Consider the following 25,721-nt stretch of genomic DNA (forward strand, 5'->3'; position numbering starts at 1 on the left):
CATTTTACATGTATATAAGGTTTCAACTCCCTCCGGCAAAGTTGAAATTAGATGGTTTTTGCTTTTATTTTTATGTCCTTTTTCGTCATATAGCTGTTCAACTGTGTCGGTTTTACGCACCATTGGGTTAATAATATTCGGCTTTGAGCGTTCCTGATGAAGGTAAATCCATAAAAGCGCTTCGGACGCATGAAATTCATAAACTGTTGTTTTAATTTTGTTAAGATCGATTCTGAACTGAATCTTTTAATCAAAGTGCATCTATTATTCTTCTCACTACCATGAAAGAAACCGCTTTTCTTTTGGATTACGGTTATTTTTAAGTATTTCATGTCAATATTGTCTCGTATGCTTCCCCCATTTACCTTTCTTCCCTAAGCCTTTACTTTTTTTGGGACACTTTCAATAATTATTAACACCAGGGTTGACTGGGGTGTGGAAATATGGCCATCCCCGTACTTCTCCCATCCGGCAGTAATACCCTTCATAAAGGGGAGCGCCTGTTTGGCTGTGCGGGATGTATAAAACGCAGACACGTACGGTCGGAATGGAGATTTTATATACAATGCCTCGTGTAGGGTTAAGGAACAGTTGCAAAAACTACCAGAGAGCTTCGTAGGTGGCTTGTTTCCAGTTCAAATTTATGTGACCTTCTTTGCAGAACATAAATTGACATTTTTTCTCGTCCTGAATATACATGAAATATTTGCCACTGGCAGCAGCAATCAATCAATGACATTACCGAAACGTCAAAGATTGTATGGTCATCCAAGACGAAGGTTCCCAATTAAAAATATTGTCATATCGATATAAATAGTGACAATGCGTAAATAATTTAAGGAATTATGTATCATTTTGAACAACCTATTCTAATTGTAAATATTATGACGATTATTTTCCATTTCAGACGAGGCACCAATAATGACATCTACAGATGTATAAAGATCATTGATGTATGCGACGATGCATTGGTAGTGTTGCAGACAAAACTTTGTAAGATGGACTCACTATTGTACAACAAAGATAAAAACATTGTCTCACTCTCTTTATTTCCTACTCTTGATAGCGACCTCTGCTGAAAAGATCTAATAATTTTGTTAATTGTGCAAATTATTTTCGAAGATTGCTTCCTTTGATCTTCATTTCCCGAAACAGCGATCAGAATTTTCTATTTTGACACCAGGGAAGATCTGTTAGTTTGCTGATATGCTAAGCTACTATAGGAAGTAAATGTTTCTCCGGCTTATTCCGTGTTAATTTACATGGAATATTTGGTTTGTATATAAACAACTTACAAATTTAGAACTAAACCTGAAATAGTGTATACTAAGGCTTTAAAAAGTTTAGTAGTTATTTTATTTTTATTTTTATTTTTATGATTTATTTATTTATTAGTTACATTGACGACTCCGCCAAAACTTTGTGAGCTCTGTACTCCCGACAAACTGACGTTACAGCCTGAACTATGGGTTGGTAAGTAAACTATTTCAAATACTAGTACATAATTGTCTGCATTTTAATCATTTTTACATTTTACCGAATATTTTATTTTGAATTACTGTCATATTAACGGAGTTATGTATGCAACTACGTGTAAAATTCTAATTCTAATAGACACGGTAACGCACGTAGTACGAAAATAAAGACAATAAGAGTTTTTCGCTGAGGTTATTTTAGAACGGACCATACCATCTTTTCTCGCGACTCTGTCTCTCTCTCTGTAATCTGTCGAAAGACTCTTTCTAAGCTTGCCAAGAAATGTTGATATAGATTAAGGGCCAAAATGAGTACAGATTGATTAAAACTTCAGATAGCGCACTGTGTCGAATGAGTACAGTGAGTATATAAATAATCCATGTATGTCAGATGACATATTACGTCTTTCAAAATTCTGTTTGAGATCTGAAATGCGAGGTATATACCTCAAGGAATGCAGTTTAACAAAATATCATATTGGAATTATTGATAACAGATTCTTCTTGTAGACCTTTTTTATTCAAATATAATTATGTTGTCAAACAGTAAACAGGTATAGATAAACTATAGTTTTTGTACAGTTATATGTTACTTCTGGGGGACTTTGTGTGATTTTTATATTGTTGTATTGCTGTCTCGTTGACGTATACCCCACATCTCTTTTCTTAATTACGACGACAGTAGTTTAAGGATGTTCAAATCTCGTAAATCGATTTTGAAGAGACAAATCAAGGTTACAAACACAAACTATTGGAATCGTATGAAGTCCACAGGTAGCGAAACCAGTTAGTCGGTCGTGTAAGCGTCTCCTGTTATGCATATATTTCAACGAACCCACACGCAATCAAAATGTCCGAATCGAAAACAAGACACAATCGGTTAATTGCAGATTAGACAACTATTATGGGATCTATAGATCTTAGACCGTCGCTAGTGAGTTTGAGACTCCGACACATCGTATCGGTCAACCGAATCGTGATGGTGACTGTAAACTTATGTAGTATCGATTTCGGTCATTCTTCCTCGTGTAAGTAACTCCCCTGTTAATGAAATCCATATGGTGTGAACATGCATGAGCATAACGTATTAACTGAGAACGACGGAGTAGAGTGTATGACAAAATGTTACTGCAGAGAGATAGTAAGTTGATAATTGGAGTGTTGAAATCATCACGTTTGTATGGTGGCCAGTTAAGGCAATTTCGCGTTTTCGCCTTTCATATTCTATAGGGCGAAAACGCAAAATCGCAAACATGAAAAAGCGAAAACGCGAAATGGTTTCACTTCTCGTTTTGACGTTTTCGACTTCGCGTTTTCGATATCGCATTTTCGCGTTTGTTAATTACTGCCCACATCTGTCAATCATTTCGTATTTTTTATTTGATTAGATAATGATTAACAATTTCAAGAATACCTGCCTGGATAGTATTATTTTCTGGATAGTATAATTTTCAAGTACTATTAATTTTTACAACGAGTAAAGATAGTATTATCATTATCATTATTATCATTATTATTATTCATTTGGATTAAACCAATTTTCAATAAGGCTCATTGGATAGTGAATTACACACTATTTGACCAATAAAACGTGATATAATATTCTCTAAGTAACGGGAATAATTTCAGATTCCTTAAATAGTTCAAGTATAGATGGTTTTCAAATATCGTGTTTGAATAAATTAATTCTAGCTGCCCTTTTTTTGCAATTTTAGTAAACTGTCAATCAAAAACTTGTTACAGTTTAGGGACGACAGCCCATGTGCCGTGTGCAGAATCTTTTCAGGTCACGTGGTTCGATTTCAGCTTCCGTTTATCAATTTAAGATATTGTAAAAGTTCGATTTGTTCATGTTTTAATTTCAAATATATTCTAATGCAATCAGGGAAACTACACCAAGTTTTAACATGGAAAAATTTATTGATGATCAAAAATCACTTTTACATAAAAACTTTAATGTATTTTTAACTTCGTTTGGGTAAATTGTATCTAAAAAGATTATGTTCCGTAATAGAGGGAATATTATTCGCGGTCTGTAAAAATACAAGGCACAATTTTTTGTTAATAATTCGTTAGTTCGCAAGTAAAAAACCTCGAAATTTATAACAGTTAAAGAATATTGTTCAAACAGCCTATAACATAAACGGTCTCCTTAGTTCTCCATCCGTTCCTGCATATTAAGGAGGGGGTGGACAGGGCCGGGGTACTCTCAAAAATGTTCAAGATTAATTTAAAATGTTCACTAAAAAAAATGTAAAATAGTTTTTTATTTTTTAATTGTGTATTTTTTTTGTGTATTGGTCGGCTTCGTTCTCTATTGAGTTTTTCGTGTTTTTTTTCTGATAATTGATAAACTTGAAGAGTCCAATATTTATAATTTTGTATCAAATTAAAGTTTTGTTTCGAATCAAAGCTCAAAATCAGTTAAATGACTTTCATAAACGAGTATTCAATTAATGTTCATGTCGTACGAAAAAGGCCACGGAAATAGCAGTTAAATAAGGGGATACATTTGTGTATTCCCGGCAAATAATGACAACTACCCAATTCGGTTATTATATATACATGAATGTATATTGTATAATTATAGATTATCGTTGGTTATCTCAACTAGATTGATTTTCTCGCTTGAGCCGGTACGGCGAAAGCGAGAAAAGCAATCGAATTGAGATGATCAATGATAATCTGTTTATCGCTATTTTACCTATGAAGACGTTGTTAATTTCCTTGACAACGGCACGTGTTCCCTTAGTTTCTAGCGATAATTTTCATATCACTCGACTCCGCTGAGAACGGAAATTATCAGTCAGCAAGATCAAAGGAAAAATTCGTAAAATAGCGATAATCATTACAACTGTTTACATGTATATTACTGCATATGTTTATAATCTCATTCGACAAATTTCGACTGTCCAGGTGATGCTCACAGCACGAACTGCTTGTAATAAACGCGACCGATCGATAATATAAGTCCAATATGCGTGCCGTGTGCATAGTGTCGTTCCTCCTCTGTCCCATACTGAACAACAGTAATCCAAATGTAGTAGAATATAAGCATTGTAAAATGATTTGATTTTGGATGTCACACGTCTTCTGATTGGCTAAAAGTTTTTAGTCTATCATCTCATATCCATCTGGTATGGAGTATAGTTATTTAATAATTTATTTTTTAATATAATTTATCTTAAGAATCACTGTATAATTAATACTATATATATATATATGTATATGCTCGGAAACGGGCACTATAATTATATTCAATAAATATTCTTATTCTTATTCTTAGACACAATTTTGTCATGTGACCGTGACCTCATCGACGTTTTTTCATGATTTACTCCTTAAAATGGAATTTAGAATAAAATTATAAAGAATGACTGTCAAAAATGTGGTGCACACTGAATAACCCGCAAAATTGCGTAATCGCAAAGTCTAAAAAGGGGAAAACACGAAAACGTAAAGTTGAAAACGCGAAAACAAGAAGTGAAGCCATTTCGCGTTTTCGCGTTTTCGACTTTTCGTATTTTCGAATTCGCGTTTTCGCGTTTTCTACTACGCGTTTTCGCCCTATGATTATGAAAGGCGAAAAAGCGAAAACGTGAAATGGTCTTAACCGGCCACCACACGTTTGTCATAGATCTAACCCTCAAAGCTTAAGCCCACGTCACTTCACATACTTAAACATGTAGTCAGGAGGATATGACTGTCTTTCTTGTGATTTTAATGGCGATATAATTAAATACAGTTGCCTCCAATAAACATTTAAAAAAACATCTAAAAGGTTTTCATTGAAACTGTTGGTCTGTTTTGAGAAACACGAAGGATTTAAATTTGGCACCGCCTGCTAATGATTTTAAGATTGCGCCCAGTTAAAAAAAATGTAAACCCTCCTTTTCAAAGTGATAAAATATATTTCATTGATTGTGAAATAATATTCTTTCTGAAATTTGTGAGTGTTTTAATATGACATCTTAGATATAAGTTTACATTGAACCCTGTCAGGTGTAAAATGTTTGTGAACTCGATGGTCTCTTTTGGAGAATGCAAAAAATAGAAACGTTGATTCATTCACACATACCATATGAGAGACGCAGGTGCCCAGCGATTTATTCAGTATGATTGTGAAATAACTATATAGCAGTTTAAAAAATTGCGACACTGCTTAAACTGTTAGAACAGAATATAAAATGTCTTTCATTCATTTCATTCGTATGCATATTTGAAGTTTCTCCTATTTATGCAAAATGTCGACTTCATTTTTGCCATTTCAGCAATGAGCAAGACATGTAAGTGTTACATATATCATTATTATTCAAAACAAATCTATAAACCTCTTAATTACCATACAGAAGATACTTCCGCGCTCCTGCTAACGTTACCAATTCAGTCGAATAATATAATCCTTTATAAATCGGCATTGGATGTATATACTATAGACACACGGATCTTTGCAACCTGAATAATTTTAAAAGTCTTTGAACATTTTCTGTTTAGCTTGCAAAATTTTAAATGAAAATTCTTATAACAGTTGGACTTAAATCTCCGTTGCCAAGAACAAAAAAATGAGAAATATTGTGAAAATAACATTTAAAGATTTTTCATACACAAGTTCATTGGCTAACTTTTGCACAAAATATAAGGAAATTTTAAAGTGAGGTCATTGACTCACTGCATTTGCATGATAATGATGATAAAATAAGGTGAGAGCACTTCCACATCTCAAGAATTCGATTATTAGGCCATATATCTTATTATACGGTATCAGTGTTTCTAAACAGGTATCGTCCCCATTTTAAGTCACACACTGTCCTGCCAAAAGTTAAAGTGCATTTTCAGACTCATCAAGCAATTTGTACATTTTTACCGTGGCCAATTTTGCAAATAAACGTAAATGCATTTTCTCATTAAAATAAATTATTAGATATATGAATAAAGGCTAATATTTTTGTGTACATACTGCAAAAAGATCAAGTATAAGCAAGTTTTTAAAATGTTATCAAAAATATGATCGAAAAAAAAAAATTCAATATATATATGCATGATCCAAACCAGCAAATCTTTTTTTTTTTGGTTCTAGTAATAGGATGCAACGTGCCGTCTACATGTTCTACTACTAGTGGCACTGACCAGAAATGTGATGGATCCGAAAGTAATATTCCAGATAACGGACACAATTGTAAAACAAGTCCGAATCAATGACACAGAAATGGTATCCTCACGTATGATGTGCGACAGAGTATGAACTGAAATTATAGTGAAAATAGAGTTTGATATTTTGAAAACAATTATATTAAAAAGAGTTCATTTTTCTGTCGTCTACATTTTAAAACTTATCTTTACCACAACATTACTTAAGTAAGATCATCCCATCAAAAATTGTTTGTTCGAATTCCTTGGTTTTGTGTACAATTGTCGGATTTTTTATCGGTTACCCGTCCGTCCACCAGCTCATCCGTCATAAGAGATCTTCTATTGCTTACATTGGAATAAAACGAAACTTGATAGAGTTGCTCCGTTCCCTGTGTAGGTCAAAACTTCTGTTTATATTTTGATCAGATTGATTGTTATGCTTCTTATATAGCAAAGTATGGTTCTTTTTGTAACTGTAGTTAAGTTTGGCAAGCAAATCTTACAATTTTATGTTGGAATCAAATCAAACTTGACGAGATTACTTCTATACGACATCTAAATGTAAAATGTACCTCCAAATTGATAGTTCGACCATTTTGTACATCTTATCATTTATTTTTTCATAGAAAACATTGATTTTACTGAATGTAAGGAAGTTTTCAACTCCATGAAGATGGGCCATTAAACTCCCAAATAGGCCACATTCTATTTTCTATGTACTAACACCAATGAGATATGATTGATATATTTTAAAAGCATAAGAAATTATCTATTACATTTACAATGAATAAACGTCCCATTCTTTAGCTTCAGACAGAGGAACAAAGTTTCTGTAATAGATGCGGATATTTTTCATAAAAATTTAGGATCAGATGGGACCCTTTTAAAGTAACCCACCAGGGGCGTAGCTAGGTATCAAATAAACTGTAGGCACAAAATGCGGCAGGGGGTCTGGGGCCGCTCAAGGTCACCAGCAGGTCAAGGGCAAAGCCCTAGTAGGGGGTTCAGGGGGACGAAGCCCCCCGACGGAAAACGGTTTTCATCATTTTTAGGTGCAAAAATTTTGTGTTAAAAAACATTAAATTTACTAGCGATTTTATCATGATAATATACATGAATAAAGGTTCGAAGAATTATAAATAATGTTACAATAAAATCTGACTAAAAATTAACGCAGTACAATCGTAAATCTAAAAAAAAATATTTACAATATGCAAAATTTATTTTTTTGTCCGAAAATTTGCTTTATATTCCAACCAAATTAAATTGTAAATAGATTCACTTCTTATTCGCATCAGAAGAAAACAAACATTACTGAACTAACTAACGCTTCACAACAAATATATTACCAAATAAACAAATAAACGTCGTATGATAGTTCTGCGTCTATTGGTACCAAGTTGATTAAAATCCAACCACAAATGGTCCCTCAATATTTTTAAAAGAAAAAGAAAAAAAAGTCCATTTATATGAAATATATAGCAACAAATTGTAAGTGACGAATCCTTATGGCCATGTACTGTATATCCCACATATTCTTTATTCACAGAACACAATACGTATTCTTTACATTTCCCTTTCCTACAGAACGCATGTTGTATACCCTTATCTTCTTTTGAATACATAAAACATGTATAAAAAGGATATACTGAAAGCGGCAATATTACAACACGTCTATATTATATTCTTTTTACGTTAACATTCGACGTTACCAAATGTGACACCAATATCGTGTCGTTCCATTGGGCTCGGCATCGACCATTCATCGTTTGATTCTTAAACCTTCACCCTCCCCCGGCCACACGAACAGATACACACACACAGTCAATGCCTAATGCAGAAGCTCGGTTCTGTTCATACTATCTAACAAAATCATCAAGAAATTCATATTTTCTGATATCCTGGACTGTAAAATCCCTACCTGCTGAGGAATTTGAATACTTGTGGTCATTACACGACGTAGATCTGAGAGTAATCGTAGTAATTGAAAGCTAGTTGATTGATTGATTGCTAAAAGTCCAGTGGCAAATAGTTCATGCATGTTGAGGACAAAAACAAATTTACAATAAATACAACAGGTACCTGTTAAAAGAGTCGTCCAGGATGAAGGTCTGGAAATTTGGAAATGCCATTGGAAAATGAGGGTTTATTAGATAGGGACAGAAATGTTGCCTTTCATCAGACCACCTCAAAGAGTTGTTGCAAGTGTTCTTACAGTGCAGAGAGCGTGGGCCTGGCATTCTCTCTACACTCGACATCGGATTTAACGTCCCCATTCCGACCAGACGTGACTGTGTATTTATACATCCCGTACAGCCAAACTGACGCCCACTTTGGCAAGGGGTTTATTGTAGGTCGGATGAAGACCAAGTGGAAGCTAGTTGAAAGCCAACAACAACTAAAAACAAAAAAATCACGTATCTAAGAATAAAATTTCAGGGTTTTGAGCAGGTTGAGGTTCATTCGAGTATTTGTTGATAGAAGTCTAGTTTTTAGTTTCTTTATAAGGTGGAATATAATGTACATACAATTCTATCCAATACTACTCCATTCACTAAGGATGATAGACTAATGTACAAATGACATTTGATAATTAATGAGTTTTGACGTCTTCACGTGCATCTACAGATAACGTTGTCATTATTTTTTTTTTATTATTTGTAAAAAAATTATGTGAAGGCACGTGCCTCAAGTGGCAAACGGAAGCTACGCCCCTGCCCACTGCCTCTTCAACAGTTTACATTCGAATGAAGCAAAAAACGAAAAGATTAATTGAAATCGTATTCATCATACATTGTACATTACTACATTACATAACAGACAAAACCAGAGTGCATACAAAGCGATCATCTATACTACCAGAAGTCAATTACTAGAAGAAGTGTGCAACCTGTTCTATATAGTAAGGCGACCACGATGTCCCCTTTATCAGTGGAAAGCGCCATTGGTGGTCCCCCCAAATCTCGTTTTATAACTATGGAATCGTGGGTAAAAATATTATCATCGAACAGATAGCTGTTAATTAGTCTCCTTGAGCGTTTGATTAATTATCAGTTTGGTGTAAATGAAGTCAGCCGACTTAGTGCGGTGGTTTCTTATTGCCAGTTATATAGTTAGTTAACTTCTTCATTTTAATTTAACATTTAGAAAATGATATAAAATTTTATAAACGAATTCATTGCTACCATTTTCATCGCGCAAAGGCAAAGGAGAACTATAAAATTTGCCGTGTCGGACTTAAAATGTATCGTCTATCTAAAAGATGTAGTCGTTTTTGTCAAAAAAAAGTCATAACTGTCTCCTTTTCTAAATAGAACCGCGTTGTGTTGACGAATTATGTCTCGGTCATTTACGGCACCAAGGAAGCTATATATATATATATATATATATACGGTGACGAATAAGCAAAAGACAGGGTTTTTTCTTCGCTTCCACAGAAAAACAATAATATCCGACCATTTGTTGCTTCAGATGACTTCGAAACAATTTCGAATTTCAAAAGTCTCTTGTGTTTTCACCTTTTTTAAATTAAGAGTCATACTTTTCTCATGTTGTCCGTCATTACGTTCGCTATCACAAGATCACGGTATACGGGAGTCAGTGATGCAACGCGTAAAAGTCCTTTTTTTTGTATTTTATGCTCACAAAACTGAAGACATCTGTAGATCATGTGGATTAAAAAATTTGATTTATCGCGTGTTGCTAGCGTAACGTTCATTGGCAAATATAAATATGCATATCCCATCACAGAGTTGTCTCAATTGTAATTTAACATCAGAGATCGTAACATTCATCCTGAATACGCGAGGTACTGGATTTCACTTGAAGTAGCCTGGGATCCTGGCTAACTGCTCGACGAAGTATTAGACTGGGTCAGGATGTCAGGCTAGATCTGAAGTCCCTCCTCCGACCTGAAGCGGCTGCTATTAATGTATACATCCCACACTTGTAAGAAAGGGTTTTACTGTTGGAATCGGACAATTCAAGGAATTACTGACTTCATTTCTTAACGGCACAACTTAACCCTTGAGCTTGATTTAGTATTTGAACAAATTAAATCAAATTGTCCTACAGCTAGGTTTAGAAATAAGACGAAGTATACTTACATAAAGAATATTTATTCATTACTCATTTGTTTACAAAGATCGTGATCGCAACTTTTCCTACAATTTTAACCTATAAAATTTATATGTCGAACGCACGTGTTGAGAACTGCATTTTGTACAAAAAAGTCATGTATCGTTCCCTGTGTAGGTCAAAACTTCTGTCTATATTTTGATCAGATTGATTGTTATGCTTCTTATATAGCAAAGTATGGTTCTTTTTGTAACTGTAGTTAAGTTTGGCAAGCAAATCTTACAATTTTATGTTGGAATCAAATCAAACTTGACGAGATTACTTCTATACGACATCTACATGTAAAATGTACCTCCAAATTGATAGTTCTACCATTTTGTACATCTTATCATTTATTTTTTCATAGAAAACATTGATTTTACTCAATGTTAGGAAGTTTTCAACTCCATGAAGATGGGCCATTAAACTCCCAAATAGGCCACATTCTATTTTCTATGTACTAACACCAATGAGATATGATTGATATATTTTAAAAGCATAAGAAATTATCTGTTACATTTACAATGAATAAACGTCCCATTCTTTAGCTTCAGACAGAGGAACAAAGTTTCTGTAATAGATGCGGATATTTTTCATAAAAATTTAGGATCAGATGGGACCCTTTTAAAGTAACCCACCAGGGGCGTAGCTAGGTATCAAATAAACTGTAGGCACAAAATGCGGCAGGGGGTCTGGGGCCGCTCAAGGTCCCCAGCAGGTTAAGGGCAAAGCCCTGGGAGGGGGTTCAGGGGGACGAAGCCCCCCGACGGAAAACGGTTTTCATCATTTTTAGGTGCAAAATTTTGTGTTAAAAAACATTAAATTTACTAGCGATTTTATCATGATAATATACATGAATAAAAGTTCGAAGAATTATAAATAATGTTACAATAAAATCTGACTAAAAATTAACGCAGTACAATCGTAAATCTAAAAAAAAATATTTACAATATGCAAAATTTATTTTTTTGTCCGAAAATTTGCTTTATATTCCAACCAAATTAAATTGTAAATAGATTCACTTCTTATTCGCATCAGAAGAAAACAAACATTACTGAACTAACTAACACTTCACAACAAATATATAACCAAATAAACAAATAAACGTCGTATGACAGTTCTGCGTCTATTGGTACCAAGTTGATTAAAATGCAACCACAAATGGTCCCTCAATATTTTTAAAAGAAAAAGAAAAAAAGTCCATTTATATGAAATATATAGCAACAAATTGTAAGTGACGAATCCTTATGGCCATGTACTGTATATCCCACATATTCTTTATTCACAGAACACAATACGTATTCTTTACATTTCCCTTTCCTACAGAACGCATGTTGTATACCCTTATCTTCTTTTGAATACATAAAACATTTATAAAAAGGATATACTGAAAGAGGCAATATTAAAACACGTCTATATTATATTCTTTTTACGTTAACATTCGACGTTACCAAATGTGACACCAATATCGTGTCGTTCCATTGGGCTCGGCATCGACCATTCATCGTTTGATTCTTAAACCTTCACCCTCCCCCGGCCACACGAACAGATACACACACACAGTCAATGCCTAATGCAGAAGCTCGGTTCTGTTCATACTATCTAACAAAATCATCAAGAAATTCATATTTTCTGATATCCTGGACTGTAAAATCCCTACCTGCTGAGGAATTTGAATACGTATGGTCATGACACGACGTAGATCTGAGAGTAATCGTAGCAATTGAAAGCTAGTTGATTGATTGATTGCTAAAAGTCCAGTGGCAAATAGTTCATGCATGTTGAGGACAAAAACAAATTTACAATAAATACAACAGGTACCTGTTAAAAGAGTCGTCCAGGATGAAGGTCTGGAAATTATGCCATTGGAAAATGAGGGTTTATTAGATAGGGACAGAAATGTTGCCTTTCATTAGACCACCTCAAAGAGTTGTTGCAAGTGTTCTTACAGTGCAGAGAGCGTGGGCCTGGCATTCTCTCTACACTCGGCATCGGATTTAACGTCCCATTCCGACCAGACGTGACTGTGTATTTATACATCCCGTACAGCCAAACTGACGCCCACTTTGGCAAGGGGTTTATTGTAGGTCGGATGAAGACCAAGTGGAAGCTAGTTGAAAGCCAACAACAACTAATAACAAAAAAAATAATGTACATACAATTCTATCCAATACTACTCCATTCACTAAGGATGATAGACTAATGTACAAATGACAGTTGATAATTAATGAGTTTTGACGACTTCACGTGCATCTACAGATAACGTTGTCATTATTTTTTTTTTTATTATTTGTGAAAAATATTATGTGTAGGCACGTGCCTAAAGTGGCAAACGGCAGCTACGCCCCTGTCACTGCCTCTTCAACAGTTTACATTCGAATGAAGCAAAAAACGAAAAGATTAATTGAAATCGTTAACCATCATACATTGTACATTACTACATTACATAACAGACAAAACCAGAGTGCAAACAAAGCGATCATCTATACTACTAAAGGAAGAGACCGATTTCATTGAGCCGCAACTCCTCTCAAACCATACAAAGTCGGAAATATTTGTGGTATGACGTATAAATGTAGTGTTTTGTACTTCCTAAATTTGTCTTTGAAACAGTCTTTTTTCCACAAAAAACGTCAATTTTTGAGAAAATATCCAAATTCGGAGACCGTGATCGATCATGGGGCCGTGTCTTATACGCTTTCGCGCATGCTCAGTCGACGTACTGCCCGCGAAATCGAAGTGAAATAAAGAAGAAGGATAGAAAATAGGACAGTTAAGCCTATAAGGATCCTGTATTGTATTGTAAGTGCATCATTTTGCTAAATTAAACGACATCCACCCTTTTTACTCCGGTGCAGAACTGTCCAAAAGTGAAATGGGCGTTGAACGTGTCGAAGTGATCCTCCCCCCTTTTTATGTGTAAATGTAACAAAAAATTTGTTCCGGCGTGACATTTGTTCCGCCGGAACAAAGTCCATAGGAAATATGTTCCACCGGACTTTATATCACAGAAAATATGTTCCAGCACTGTAAAATTTGTTCCGGAACTAATTTTATGACCAAATGTGAAATAAGTTCCGGAACAAAAATCATAGCTCCATGAATTTTGTTCCAATTAATATTAAGAGTTTGAAAAAGTTAAATAAGTTCCTGTGATATTTGTTTTAAACGAACGTGTACATATTTCATAGAAATCAACGAATAAGTTCCGCTCAAACCTATTTTCACAGAAAATAAGTACCTTTGCAACAAATTGCAAGCGAAACATTTTCTTGATACATTTAAATTATAATGCAAGCTGAGTGCTGTACTGAGTGTGCTTGCATGGAATACATTTGCAATTGAAGGCATGACTGTAACTAAAGGATAAAGATAAGAAATAAAAGCGATGGTAATGTATCATAATTTGTATTTATGTTTTATGTGGTATTCCTCCTTGGTTTTTGTTAACTGTCATGGCCCGTGTTCTAGTCATACATGTAATTAGGTCATAGCACAGTTTCAAAAGAGTGTGTCTTTTGATTCTACATGTCTTTTGATATAACTGATCAGTTACTTTGTCCTTTTCAAATAAGTACATATGTTCATCTTTAACTATACTTTTTTTCTGAATGATTTATTTTTCTTATTCTACTCTTTTCTGGCTGAAAAGTGTCATTTTGATATTTTTTACTGAGTATATAATTAAACATTTGCTATACTCCACAGGATCCGAATTGGATGCTTTACACTTTTTACTTTTTTTATTATTGATATAATACTTATTTTTATAATGCACTTGAATGATAACTTTAAACTCACTGATGACAAATGCTCAGTATATAAGATAACTTGTTTAACCAGTGGAACATATTTCACAGACAAGGAACTTATTTCACCAGGTAAGGAACAAATCTCACAAACCAGAACTTATTTCACCAGATAAGGAACAAATCTCATAAAACCCGGAACTTATTTCACCAGGTAAGGAACAAATTTCACCAAACCGGTACTTATTTCACCAGGTAAAGTTAGGAACTTATTTTATAGAGATGGAACAAATTATATAGAAATCATCTGTGAAAAAAGTTCTCCCAGAACATATTTCCTGTGATATAAGTTCCACTGGAACTTTTTTCACAGGAACAAATTTTGGCTCACATAAACACAGGCACCCGACGTCCGGACCCCTCCCCCTTTTTATGTGTAAACACGGGCACCCGACGTCCGGACCCCTCCCCCTTTTTATGTGTAAACACAGGCACCCTTGACACTCTTTGTTTCAACACTTGCCCAATTATACCGCGATTTCGTGGGCATCTTCTAGTTAAGCACAAAATGAAGACACCAGCTTATTTTATGATCAGGTATTGATAAAAACCATGACAAATTATCAATCGTTCAACTTTAGGTTCATCGTGGCATATAATGTTATGTTTTTTGTTTTTGTTTCTGTAGAAGTTTCTCAAATAAAATTAAGAATAGTATTTCAATTAACCTCCCATCTTTATAGTTTTGTCCTGGGATGTTATATACATGAGCAAATCTAACAGACCAATGAAGAGCTTAATAAACTTCCTTTTAGACATAACAAGGATGTTGCATATTTTGACCTTATATTCAATACACAGAGGAATTTCATGACAATCCTAAAAATAAATACATGCACGAAGTATTCAGTATAATCAAGTAGAAGTAGTTGTATACACCTTTTAAGCTTTTCCTATATCGAAGACGGAATTATATCATTATGGCAATACAAAGTGTAAACCCTATGGCTCCATTAAAACCCTATATTTCTTGATGAAAATAATCTGATTTTGTAAAATAAATGTTGTTGTTCTTAAAAACAATACCATTATATAAGTATTTCAGCATTTCCTATGTTAGAAATAAAAGGTTTGTTTAAAATGATACATTGTTGGGTCCACCAGTGACCAACTTTTAACATGCGCGAGACACTAAAGAGTTTTTAAGACGCAAACGCAAAAACGAACATATATTATACAATAACACAATTCTTAACATGAAAATGTTTACACTGACACGGATGCATCAAAAACTAATAAAGCTACAGTTATTGAAAGGAATCAATTGTTCGCCTGCTTCTGTTAATACTATGAGATTCACATGTCAGAATACGAAAGGATTGTTCTTTACGTCTTGTAAATTTCAAATAAATATACATGTAATAGTAAGGTTATTTTCTGAAGTTATAAAAGCTTTTCAGATAAGTATTGTTGATTTTTGGATAAAACAAACTATTTATGGATTATGATTGTCATGCCATTCCTCTGTGCATTGAGTAGATAAGAACCGAATCACACCCTTGTTATATCTAAAAGGAAGTACATGTATATTCAATTCCTCATTGGTCTTCCGGGATTTCTGATACATATATATATGCATGTTTAAACGATTTTAAGGTATCTGCTAAGAAATCATGTCTGGAAGTATAACTGTGACATTTTTTGCTACTCTGGTTGCGTGTAATGGGTTTTTGGTTGATGACAAGACTTCAACGAGAAATGGACCGATGGCAGTCAGTGGTAAAAATAATGTGCCAACAACAACATTTAGCAGCCAGAGTAATGTTCCGACATCATCAATCAGTGCTGAAAAAATAGATTCATCGTATGTACCAACAATTGAGAACAAACTGCATTTCGAAAATCCTACGAAGGTCGTACATGAAGAGTTCGAAAAATTATTCTCACAAAAAATGCTAGCTTTCGATCAAAATTTGAACAATACATACCGGTCATTTAAATTAGATTTGGAAAAGCTTAGTAACAAATTTGTTAACGAAACGAAGGTATTAAAAGAGCAATTTACTAATATGACAAAGACTTGCAAAGCGGCTACGACAGAATTAACAGATGTTAAAAAAGAAATTGAAAATCTAAATGAAGAATATAAGTATGAAGTTGACGAGCTGAGACAAGATGTCGTTCATATGAACAATTCTTATGATTTAATTTGGACAGAAAACAAGACCATTTCGAATATCAACAGTAAACAAGAACTGATGACAACTGAACTAGATCTTCTAAGACAACAATTTGATGTGTTGAATAGTTCTAGCCTTTATTTGATTAAAACAAAACTTAAAACATTAGCAAACATTTCCAGAAATTTGAACAGCAGTCATATAACCTTATCTAAAGATCTAAGTGATCTGAAACAGAAATTCAAGAACGACAGTGCAGAAATAGCAGAGAACAATACATTTCTTGAAAACAAGTTCAAAGTACTAACCTCTACCATTCAAAGTTTAAATGTGAGTTTTGATTCATTTCAAACTGAATTGTATGAACACGTTCAAATGTTTAGAAACGAATCAGTAAACCAAAAACGGACAAATGGGATTCTTCTAAGCGAAATAATGAAGCTAAAAGGGGAATTTAATGTTCTAAGTATCAATACCACCTCACTGAACAAGTACAGAAATGCGGCAGAACAAAACAAAGCAGTAATAGATGCAAAACGAAGTCAAATGGAAAAAGATATAGTGATCTTACAGAAATGGCTGGAAAATGTATCAATGCTATGCAATGACACCAAACACTTGGAAAAAGCAACACAGGGCATTAATTACAAGCTTGCCTCTATGGAGAACGAAATCAACGCAAGGGGTCAAGATTTTCTAGCACTTTTAGACATGATTCAGAAAACAGGTAAAAGCATAAGATAATTTCAAAATTAATATTTTAGCGAACAAAAGGATGAAAAATTTTGTCCTGCATTTTTTTTAAAAGTTTAATCTCTGTTCTGACTTTATTTTTCACTCTATTCGGTTCTGCCTTTTTAAATTAGTTTATCCTGACTTTTTTAACATAAATTGTCATCCTGCCTTTTTTTGTTGTTGTAAAGTTGCTCATCCTGCCTTTTTTTTACTCAAAACTCCTGTCCTGCCTTTTTTTTCAAATTTCATCCTAGCCGTCCCCCCCTATAAAAATCAAATGGTAGCTCCCTAACTCTCATCATGACCAATTCAAACATACATTTACTATCTTATTGTCTAGTATTAGCTCACGTGGTTCGAAAGGCCATGTTGGCTATTGCAATTTTAAAACTACTGGCCCCGGGATAAATATTAAAACTCTACCTGAATATTCCGTAGGGATTTTTTTTTAAAATCGTATCCGGGGATTTCATACAAAGCCACAAACATAGCCACTATTGCTAAAAGAAAAGAATTATTGGTAAATTGCAGTTTTAGGCTTGTTTATCAAACCAACGCAGGTAGCAAAAAAATTGACAATGATTAGCAAGTCAAGTTCTATTATTCTATCTTCCATGAATTTGTAGCGAAACTGGAAAACCAATTTGGAGTAGCTGCCCCTAAAATGTATTTTTTTTTAATCAAATTTCACAGTTTTTGGTTAATATCTTGACAAATATGACAACTATAATAGCTCATGTTTTTGTGTGAGGAAAAAGTATATGTCATTGGACCATGCCAGCTTTTTGATATATTTTTATACGACCGCAAAAAAATTTTGTGGTCGTATATTGGTATGACGTCGTCGTCGTCGTCGTCGTCGTCGTCCGAAGACACATTGGTTTTCGCACTCTAACTTTAGTTTAAGTGAATGGATCTCTATGAAATTTTACCATAAGGTTCACTACCACAAAAGAAAGGCGGGGATTGATTTTGGGGGTTATGGTACCAACAGTTAAGGAATAAGGGGCCAAAAATAAGCATTTTTGTAACTTCCAGACATAACTTGTGTGTTAGTGGATGGATCTCTCTGACATTGTACCACAAGGTTCCATATCACAAAGGGAATGCTGAGATTGATTTTGGGGGTAATTGCCTCCAAATTTAGGAATTAGGGGCCAAAAAGGGGCAAAAAACAAGCATTTTTCTAGTTTCATGACAATAACTTGTGTGTAAGTGTATGGATCTTTATGAAATTGTACTACAAGGTTTCATATCACAAAGGGAAAGCTGGAATTGAGTTTGGGGGTAATTGCCCAAAACGTTTAGGAATAAGGGGCCAAAAAGGGGCCAAAAATAAGCATTTTTCTAGTTTCCAGACAATAACTTGTGTTCAAGTGTATTGGTCTCTCTGAAATTGTACTGCAAGGTACCATATCAAAAAGGGAAGGCTGGGATTGATTTTGGGGGTAATTACCTCAAAATTTTAGGAATTAGGGGCCATAAAGGGGCAAAAAAACAAGAATTTTTCTAGTTTCAGGACAACAACTTGTGTGTAAGTGTATGGATCTTTATGAAATTGTACTGCAAGGTTCCATATCACAAAGGGAAAGCTGGGTTTGAGTTTGGGGGTAATTGCCCTAAACGTTTAGGAATTTGGGGCCAAAAACAAGCATTTTTCTAGTTTCAGACAATAACTTGTGTTCAAGTGTATGGATCTCTCTGAAATTGTACTGCAAGGTACCATACCACAAAGGGAAGGCTGGGATTGAGTTTGGGGGTGATGAATCATAAGGGGGTTCAAAATATTTGGGGGGGGGATTTTTTTTTTCCTTTTTTTTCTTTAAAATTTTCCATTTTAAATTGGTTATTTCTGATTTATATATAAAAGCAACTAATAATGATATGGTTTGAATAGGTAAATTAAAAAAATTTAAGTTGTTAGACCACATTCATTCTGTGTCAGAAACCTATGCTGTGTCAAATATTTAATTACAATCCAAATTCGGTGCTGTATCAAGCTTGAATGTTGTGTCCATACTTGCCCCAACTGTTCAGGGTTCGACCTCTGCGGTCGTATCAAGCTGCGCCCCAGCGGAGCATTTTATTTATAATATTATAATTGATTCGTGTGTTTCGATTATACCACTCTGTTTGGAGTCCAGGAGATTACATCTGTTTTAACATTTTATTCTATCTATAGCTAGAGATTTAAAATGACTTTGGCATACAACCTTCATGTTTCAGACAGAAAACTGGAAAGCAAAACGTTAAGACTCGCAGAGCAACAGAATATTACATATTCCAACCTAGAACAAAACATCAGCCACTGTTTTGAACAAGGTATACATAATGTTCAATCATGCATAGCGTTATAACATGTAAGGCTTATTTCTAAATACTAGTACATTTTTTGTATGAAAAAGTAAATTTGAACAAGATCTTTACTTTTATTTCTCTTTTTCATTTCAACTCCAATATCGAGGGTATTTGAATGAAATTTTCATTCAAACTTTGTGAACATTAAATTGTTGTCTGAATAATCCCCACACAAAAAAAAACGTACATCTGGGCATTAAAAAAGTACAAATGCAAAGAGTGTTTTACATATATACACCATTGCTTAAATTCATTTAGTGTTTTGCCTACCTTTTTCAAATAATATTGCATTATTACGCATGGAAAAGATACTTTCTGCTTCTTTTTTTTAACGATGACCGTTTGTGTGGTGTACTGATGAAAGGTGTTCAATGTTTTAACACGTAATATTAAACTATCTTGACAAAAAAAAAGAATCCTTACTATAGTATCACAAATATAGATATAGACAAGTAATATAATTTATATAAAGGTATAATTTCAAATTGTGTTCTTTTAGTCAGTGAAATGGATCAAAAGCTAGAAAATAATATAAAGACAATAGAAAAAGCTCAGAATATTGCTTCTTACAAGGCATTAGTAGAAGAAGTGCACAATATATCAGAGAAAGGTAAAATTTATTCGATATAGGTTTCAACAATGATATTGATTTCTGAAAAAATAATCAAAGGAGCAATAAAAAATCCTTAGCCAAAGAAAACGTACAGGAAAGACGTGATAACAGGCAGGTGCGTTGAAGAGATAGACAGTTCAAGTACACTATAGTGTACAGTCACCTATAGTGACACCCTTTTCGGCTCATGATAAGTAAATAGCTGTTGATATGTCAACTAAAGGAAAGTGATATAGCCAACGGTTGTTGCTACTACAAATGGGGCATATCCGGGATCATCTGTGACACAGGTTTCATGTGTATATATAAACCACGAATTTAACAACAACGAGTTGAACAACACATCAAATTTCCTTCAGGCTTGTAAGAAGAACTAGTTAAAACCGCAAAATCAAATATTCTTTAAAATTTCTCGATTCATGAAAATGTGTACCAAAAAAATAGAAATGAATCCAAAGATTTGTTACTTTCTGTATATAATTATGAAGATGTGGTATGATTCCAATGAGACCACTCTCCACCAGAGACCAAACGACATAGAAGTTAACAACTATAGGTAACCGTACGGCCTTCAACAATGAGCAAAACCATACCGCAGTCATATATAAAAGGCCCCGAAATGACAAATGTAAAACATTTCAAACGAGAAAACTAACGGCCTGATTTATGTACAGAACGAGTGAACGAAAAACAAATATGATATAAAGCAACAAACGACAATCACTGAATTACAGGCTCCTGACTTGGGATAGGCACATAAGGCATGTGGCGGGGTTAAACTAGTTTACTGGCGCAAAAGCCTCTTCCTAACCTGGAACAGTACAACATAAGAACAAACCATGAAAACTAGTTGAAAAGGGCTGAACACAAAGCAGAAAAACAACTAACAAAAACACAGACCGGACGTGGCAGCACATTTATGATACATCCCCACAACAAAAAAGACACTAAGTACAGATCTGAGAGTACTCGCAGTTACTGACAGCTAGTTCAAAGCCAATACATGTAACAACTAATAAAAATCATGCATCTAAGACTAAAATATTAATCAGTACACATACAACATCCACATGATTTAGTGTAAAGACGTCATTAACAGTCAGAGAAAAACATAACCTTGTGCAATGCCAAGATACAGGTATCGACAGATTGTATAGCCATAAATGTGCATAAATATGTTTTGATATGCCGTTTTAAAAATTAAAAAATAATGATTTAAATTGACAGGCCCAAAAATAAAACTTTGTTATTTTTAAATGTAATTCTTTTTGTTCTATTTTTTGTCGATAGTAAGATTCAAACTGAGCATAATTACCATATTTTATATATTATTTGTTTTAGCAAAGGAAACAGACGACAAAGTTGATAAAAGAATACTCAATTTACAGTCAAACCAAAGTAATATTACTCTGAAATTGGAACAAACTACACAAAAAGGTATTGAACTGGGGTGTCTTTGGAATTATTGGGTGAATACTTACGAAAAGAACAACTATTTTCCCCCTGAAATTACAAAAATACTTAAATTCTTCTATTCTTTAAAAATCCTATCAATTTTATTGATAAAATATTCACTTTTAAAAGAGCAGAAATGTCACATGTAATACATGTCATATAAAATAACCAATTTTTCCATATATGTTTAGTTAAAATTTAATATAAGCAACAACTTTACACAAAATGATAGTTATTTACATTAACATCGTTGTAAAAAAAAAACTACTTTTTAAGGCAAAATTAGCTATTGTTTTGTCTGAAACTGTAATTTTTTCCAAATTCTAAGTCGCCATAAAATCAGAAAGGTATTCTTTTCATAATAAAATTGAGAATGGAAACGTGGAATGTGTCAAAGAGACAACAACTCCACCAAACTCAAGGCCACCAATGGGTCTTCAACACAGCGAGAAAATCCCGCACCCGGAGGCGGGCTTTAGCTGGCCCTAAACAAAAATGTGTTGTTCAGAGAAAATGGACGTCACACTAAACTACGAAACATATACATGAACAAAAATTAAAAAACCATACAAAATTAACAAGGCCGGAGATTCCTGACTTGGGACAGGCGCAAAAATGTGGCGGGGGGGTTAAACATGTTTTTTGAGATCTCAACCCTCTCCCTATACCTTTAGCCAATGTAAAATAAACAAACACACAGCAATACGCACAGTAAAACTCAGTTAAAAGAAGTCCGAGTTCGATGTTAGAATAGGTAACAGAAGAAACTAAGCAAAAAGACAATGATCAACATTAAATTAACAGACTACTAGCAGTTACTGACATGCCAGCTCCAGACCTCTATTAAACTGATTTAAAGAGTATGTCATCGTCATATGAAAATCAAGAACAATCTCTCCCGTTATAATAGCTGATTAACCGAAGCAAACTATGCTGAATTTTACAAATAAAATCGATACATTTGACTGATGTTCACAACAGTTTGGTAATTAATGTATGCCGTCGCCATTGAATGAAATACCGATGAATGGTAACTGATCCTTGGCCAGAAAAGAATTGGGTGCTGGCGTTGATATTCTCTGTGAATTGTTATTGCAGTTTGTCTCGACTCGGGACTATTTACAGCTTGTCATATGATAAAAGCACTAGTCTAATTTTGAGGGCTGTATGTTGACCTGTAGTCTTCTCTGGTTATAATGTGTTGTTGCTCGGTTTGCATATCTCATTGACGTAATACACCACATCATATTTTCTCAATCTTTCTTCAACATGCCATATATTTTACATTTAACAACACGTCAACAAATGTGCGTTTGTTATTTCAGCCGTTTTAACTGCATGTTCAATGAATGCTAATGTGTCTCATGGACAAGCAATACCATTCAAAAACATTAAAACTGTACATGGCATTAGCAACACAACATCACTGGAAAAGGGTGGAATATTTACCGCCGAAAAAGCTGGGTTTTATCTAATCACCGTATTCATTCAAACAAACACCACCAGACATTCTTTCAATATCCTAAAGAACAACCTCATAATAGCGGATGCGTTCTCGTCTATGCCAGGCTATTACCAAACCACCTCGACATCAATTATTGAAAGATTGGAGGTGAATGACACAATATCATTAACACCAAGACATTTTCACATTTATGTATTTGGTGGTGAAGAATCTTGTCTCTCTATTCTACAAGTCCAATAGAATTGGTTCTTAATCCAGACAGCAGAAAATATACGAGATGCATAGATTGCAATAGCAGATAGCAGCAGAGGACATTGAAAGAATATGTATTGATCAGTATTTGTAATTTTAATTGATGTAAAATTTATATAAATAAAACTTCTTTCAAATAGACCGTTTCTTCCAATCTGTATAATACGTAGTATTACACGTCAAGCTTTTAACATATTGACGTTCATAAACATGCGATGGCAGTTCTTTGGCAGCCACTAACAATGTGGAGTGGTAGGGATGTGCCGCTGGCATAGGGCACTTTTTCAAGCTTCATTATAAATGATAAGGTTTAGAAAAGATTAATATTGTGATAAGAATGTTGATTACTATTAGTATATCATCTGATTATAAGTATCTGAAATGTATACCAAAAAATGTATTTTTAAAGATAAATCTTAAATGCATCAGCAATTTGATAGACCTGCTTTTATTGTCCTTTAAATAGCGTAATATAACTAAAAGTCTATTTTTATGTAAATAAATTATATGATAGGGTATGGTTCAAAATATATGAAAAGGATGGGGTAAGGAATTTGTTAGCTGCTCCTGTACGACGATTTTCTTCTGTATAACAAAAAGAAAAAAAAACATTTTTCTGTGAAATAGACAAGAGTATAAAAATACGGATGATTGTCGATAAGACAACGCGAGACTTAACATCATAGATGTAAGCAATTATAAGTTATCTCATTAACCCAGACCACTTCTTGTTACTGTAAATGGATGTATAGCTTATTAATGCTAATTTATCCCAATATCCAATAGGATAGAAGTGTCCCATACATTCATTTTTCTACATTCTCTGTCAGGATCCAGTAATTCAGTGTAATCGTTGGTTGTTGTATGTCATATTGGCCTTTATTTTATTGCTCTATCATTATCAGGCTGTTGGTTCTACTGGTTGGTTGCTTACCCAATTTTGTCATTAAAACGGAACTATAAATATCTGTAAAACAAGTAGGAGGTTTAGCTAAGTATAATCCACCATTTTCTTCGGAAAATGCCTGTACCAAGTCAGGAATATCACAGTTGTTTTCCATTCATTCCGTTGGTTGTGGTACAGTCCAGCGATGCGATACCGATTTCAGTGTGTAGTACGATATGTGTTCCTGGAACAACCTTCATGTGGTACACTCAAGAGAAAAACTTTTAAAATCCAATTTTATAAAACATTCTTTTATTATTCAAAATCAAATTTGACTGTAAAGAGTAAAATTGATGATGAAAAAATCGGAACCCCCCCTATCGCTATGTTAGCTCAAACACACTTCTTTAAAATATTTATAATCAGTTCTACGTTCAATTCTTATGCTGTGTTCATAGTTTAACTCGCATCGAAACGTTTTACGTCCGAACGTAAATTTTAATACGAATTGCAATGCGCGTCAAATTCGCTTGACTGTCTGAACGACATTAACTTTTAATTTGCATTATCAATTAAATAATTATAATTTACTTTTAATTACAATTTAGAAAGTGTCCACACCACCGTTTAATTCGAATTAAAGCGAAGTAACTAATTCGCATTAACGAAAAAACGCATTTCTAATGCGAATTGGATAATGCGAATTAGCTTATTCGAATTCGATTCGAATTAAAAAAAGAAGAATGTGTGAACGCGAATAGCGAATTCGATTCACATTCGAGTCGAATTCAATTCGAATTAAATGTACGTGTGATCGAGGCATAATCAGTAATTGCTTTGAAGTATGCGAAAGCTGTTACATTGTTCTTCCTAGTCTCTTTTAACTCATCATTGTATTAATTCAGAACTATTGTGACTCGATTTCTACACCCTAGTGACATGTCTTCGACCCCTACAATGCATTGTAGAGCTGATTGGTTACACACAATAACATTATCATCCAAGTTTGTAGCTCCTGTAAGTGTTACTTTGTTATGTGTTACTTTTTTTGGGAAATACGGCAAAATTCTCGAAATAATTTTTAGTCTGGTGGTTATTAGGACCAACAAGACTACAAATGTGGTGGTCCCCGTAAAAAATTGGTTGACCTGGATAAGCAGAAAAGTTTTGTTTTCAATTATTTTCATACATGAAGGTATAATAAAATTAGGCCAACTTGCACAATAACTATGGATATAGATTGTAAGGAGGAGCTACTTTGTGTAATAAAATACTAGATAGCCTAACATAAGAGAAAAACAACCCCA

The 25,721-nt window shown here is 34.0% G+C and overlaps 1 long non-coding RNA gene across 1 annotated transcript; it reads left to right on the forward strand.

Annotated features, from left to right (window-relative positions):
* Nucleotides 1-1,454: 1,454 nt before the first annotated feature.
* On the forward strand, nucleotides 1,455-6,782 carry LOC127728561 (uncharacterized). The gene is made up of 3 exons (XR_007994181.1): nucleotides 1,455-1,473; nucleotides 5,747-5,761; nucleotides 6,553-6,782. It is a non-coding gene; the product is annotated as an uncharacterized LOC127728561 (long non-coding RNA).
* The last annotated feature ends 18,939 nt before the right edge of the window (nucleotides 6,783-25,721 follow it).

This window comes from Mytilus californianus, unplaced genomic scaffold (assembly GCF_021869535.1).
Source record: "Mytilus californianus isolate M0D057914Y unplaced genomic scaffold, xbMytCali1.0.p SCAF_2, whole genome shotgun sequence".
Lineage (NCBI taxonomy): Eukaryota > Metazoa > Mollusca > Bivalvia > Mytilida > Mytilidae > Mytilus > Mytilus californianus.